Raw genomic sequence first — 4,618 nt, forward strand, 5'->3', positions numbered from 1 at the left:
GGCTGCTGAATTTGCAAAGGACAATACTTTGAATAGGTCTATTCATTTTGCTTCCTTCTGACATTATTCATTTGCCTCCTTTCTTCCCTCAAAACCAATCACCAGGACTGGAGTTGTGGCTCAGTGGTAGAGTGCTTACCTAGCATGTGTGAGGCACTAGGTTTGATTCTCAGTACCATATATAAATAAATGAATAAAATAAAGGTCCATCAACACCTAAAAATATTAAAAAAAAAAAAACAATCACCAGTGGTTGGTTATCTTAATGAATAAAGAGTCTCAAATTCAATCACAATTACAAGTGACATGTTGTGGCCTTATAGACTATGAGAAACTATTTTCTCAGTGCAAATAAACTAACGACATCTTATCTGTTCAGATTTATAGGACTTCATTCTCTGCTCTACAGTAATATTTCTAGCCATCATTAGTCAACCACAGTCATAGGTCCAGCTTTATGCAAGGCACTAAGGCTATAATGATGAAAAGACAGGTTTGTTGCCTCCCAAAGATACCTGCATGGTGAAAAAGATAGACATGCAAACACATAATTATAACAAAATATTAACTGACAGTAAAGTTAGATATAAGGAACTAGAGTACTAGAACTAGAGTACTAGAAGGAGTTTTAAAGAAAGGTCCAAAAAGAGAAACAATATGCTAACTTTGCTTTAAGTCTGTAATATGACAAAAACAATAGCTGCAAATTATGGAGTGCCTAATACATTTCAGACACAGTGCTAAAAACCTAATATGATTCATTTCATTTCATCTTTTTAAAGGCCCCTGGAGATTGACATTTATTATTTTTCCATTTACACAGGAGAAACTTGAGCATGGAGAATTTAGATAAAATTCCTACTATAACAGCTAATCAGTGCAGCCAAGGCTTGGGTCAAAATCTGTTGATTGTCATGATATTCTGTTTTCTTCGTTTTTAAAACTTTTTATGTTGAAATAATTGTACTCTTAAAGAAATATTATAAGAATTGTACGAATAATTCTCATATGACTTTGGGCTAGGGTTGTAGTGCAGTGGTGGAATGCTTGCCTAGCACGTTGTGAGGCAACTGGGTTCAATTCTCAGCACCACATAAAAATAAATGAATAAATTAAAGGTTTATGTTCATCTACAACTAAAAATTATTTAAAAAAAGAGTTCCCATATGACCTCATGGTTCCCTGATTGTTAATATTTTTTGTATTTGCTTTTCATTCCCCCTCTCCATAGATACATAGGTATATATGTAGATATATTTATAATTTTTCCTCTGAACCTATTGAGAGTAAGTTTTAGGCATGATACCCCCTTATCTCTAAATGCTTCAGGGTTTATTTCCCAAAAGACAAAAATACTCTCTTACATACTTGCATTATAAGCAGCCATATTGGAAAAAAACATTGATACAATATTGCCATCTCATCAACATACCATGTTAAAACATGATAATTATCTCAATAATGTGCTTTGCAGATAAAATTATACATGTGTATTTATATATAAAATCACATATATTATATATTTTTAATATAATATTTTATATATATTTACTTCTCTTCAAGGAGCCATTCAATCCAGAATCACATTTCTTTTACTTGTTAGGTCTCCTTGGTCTCCTTTAATCTGAAACAATTCTTCAGTTTTTCTTTACCTTTCATGATGTTGACATTTTTGAAGAGTACACTCCAGTTATTTTGAGGACTATCTTTAGATTGCAGTAGTCTGATGTTTTCTTATGATTAGATTCAGGCTGTGCATTTTCTGTAGGAATACCATAAAAGGTGTGTTCTGTCCTCATTGCCTTATGCCAGGTGGGCCTAATGTCATTTTGTTTATTACTGGTTATGTTAACTTTGATCACAAGGGGAAGGTAATGTCCATCATGATTTTCCACTATAAAACTACCATTTTTCACTTTGCAATTAATAAAATAGTTTGTGAGGGATATAGATATCCTATTCCTCAACACTCACCCACTAGTTTTAGCATGATGATTGCTGCCTAAATTAATTATTGCTATGACAGTTACCAAATGGCAGTTTTCTAATTCCAGTATTTCTTCTACATTAATTGGTTGGAATTCTACTATAATAAAGAGCTTTCTCCCATTCTCTCATTTTTGAATATTATTAGTATTATTATTAATATTATTAGTAGCAGTATGGATTCCTGAATTTGTCTTTTGTTCAGTGAGTTAAAATTTGTTACTATCATTATTTACATGCTGCTCCAATTGACCCAGGTTTGGCCAAAAATATCTCCCTCAAACTTGTTCCTTTATTCTATGAACATGTCTCAATCATTCCTTGAACATTCCATTACTTTATGTAACCAAGCCCTCCTTGTACTTACTCTCCCTGCCCCAGCCCTGGAATCAACCATTTCTCTGAGATTGGTTCTTATTCTTAAACTGTTTTTCCTTCTAGCAATTTGCTGGGGTTTTTTTATTTTTATTTTTTCAATAGTTCTAATTAGTTATACATGACAGCAGAATACATTTTGACACAGAATATTACTCAGCTTTAAATAAGAATGAAAATATGGCAATTGCAGGTAAATGCATGGAGCTGGAGAACATCAGGATAATATGCCAAACCCAAAAGGCCAAAGGCTGAATATTTTCTCTGTCATTTTTTAATTTTTATCCATGTATAAATATGGGTAATACAGGTATTTTAAGGTGTAGAAATCTCTATTAAATAGCCATTTTTAAAACTACTATGATGTTAGTAAAAAATAAGTCACTAAAAGTTAGTGTACAAGATCCTCCAGAATGCCTTCCAAATCCTCAATAAAAATGTCTTGGGTCCTCAGAATGGTAAAAGACAAAATGAAGAAAAGGAGAGAAAGAACAGAAGAAAGAAAGTGATAGGGATTTTTCTTTTTAGTTTCTTCTATATATCAGGACTGGAGTAAATATTTTCACATGTAAACTCTTACTATATCCCTGCAAGAATTTCTTGAGGTGGAGATTACAATCCTTACTTAATAAATAATAAAATAGAGGTTCAACAATTTCAGTGACTTTTTTTAACCACGGTGAATGAGAGTCTAGAAATTGAATCCATGCTGTATTCTAAACTATTCTTCTACCCAATGCTGCTTCTAAATTTTCATGCTAATTCATGTTCTACATTCTATTTTTGTTATCGGCTACCCCTCTACAACTTACATACTAGCTCTTTATTTACCCATTTCCCAAATACGAGAACACCTTCTGCTCAGACAGATGATACTTTCCTTGGCTCTAAGAACAACCTGTTATAGCACACATCTTTTCTTGAATTAGGATTCACCACCTGCTTTTTAGGTTGGCTTTATTTGCTGAACTGTGAGACCCAGTATTCTAGAACCACTTGAAATATCATAGACAGCCTTTATTCAGCAGACTGTTATTAATGCCTTTTATAATAAGCACTATAACTGGTGTCTCCATTTCTTAAAGACTATAAAAATGGTGGGGGTTCAGTTCATTCATCAGTAGACAAGTCAAGAGCGTGGGGAATTTTTATTTCTCTAACAGGGCAGAACTAAAATGCTTGATTATATAGTAAAGCAAGTGATGGTTATGGTGTTTATTCTGTGCATGAATTGATTACACATCAAAACCAAGATGCATACATATTTATATACAAGCAAGTTTAAAATAGTCAGGATTCAGGGAGGGTTCTGTGTACCCCATGTTGAAATATGAAGAAATACTTCCCAGTAGAGCAGCATTTTTAAAAGTCCATTCATGTGTTTGCATTTCAAAATATCCTTTGAAAATGCTTGGGTATATCATTTCCTCCTCCTCCTCCTCCTCCTCCTCCTCCTCCTCTTCCTCCTCCTCCTCCTCCTCCTCCTCCTCCTCCAAGAAATATTGAGGTTAACAGAAATGAAATTACTTACCCAAGATCTCATAACTAATCAACTTATACTTGATATTCAAACTTTGTCTACTATTCTTTACATCACAACATGATTAAGGTCCTACAAATTAGATCTTTGCTAGAATTTCACTAGGCTTAATCAAATCAGTGTGAGTAGATGGCAACTAAAGAAGATTCCATTCCCACTTTGTTAATTGAAACCTCTTAATAAAAGATAGAAAAAGTAATGTGGGGAATTTCATCCCATCCCTTCAGTAAGAATTATGTTTTTCTTTGAGCAGATCACAACATGGCATATGAAATATATTTTGGCCCAATTAATAATATCATACCAAAATAATTTCGCTTCTGATGTTATTTAATCAGTGTTTCACTGTAGCAATCAAGTAACATCTTCTATCATGTGTATATAAATAAATATAAGCCAACCAATAAGTTGTGGAGAACTGAAGGAGCATCATAGGATTGGAGAATTTGCCTACACCACACACCACCACCACCACAACTACTACCACCACCACACCACACTACATTAGTCTAAGGTTAGTAATTGACTTATGACACAGTTGTTTTATGTGAGAATCACATTATTGTATTATAGAAAATGTTATGGAGCTATATCATCATTACATGCAAAATTTATAACCAAATTCTTAAACATATATTCCTATTTTGTAGATAAGAATGCTAAAGCTCAGATTATGCAACCAATAATCAGGAGAGTCAGGATGAGAATTTCATTGTT

The sequence above is a fragment of the Ictidomys tridecemlineatus genome, chromosome X, assembly GCF_052094955.1.
Source record: "Ictidomys tridecemlineatus isolate mIctTri1 chromosome X, mIctTri1.hap1, whole genome shotgun sequence".
Lineage (NCBI taxonomy): Eukaryota > Metazoa > Chordata > Mammalia > Rodentia > Sciuridae > Ictidomys > Ictidomys tridecemlineatus.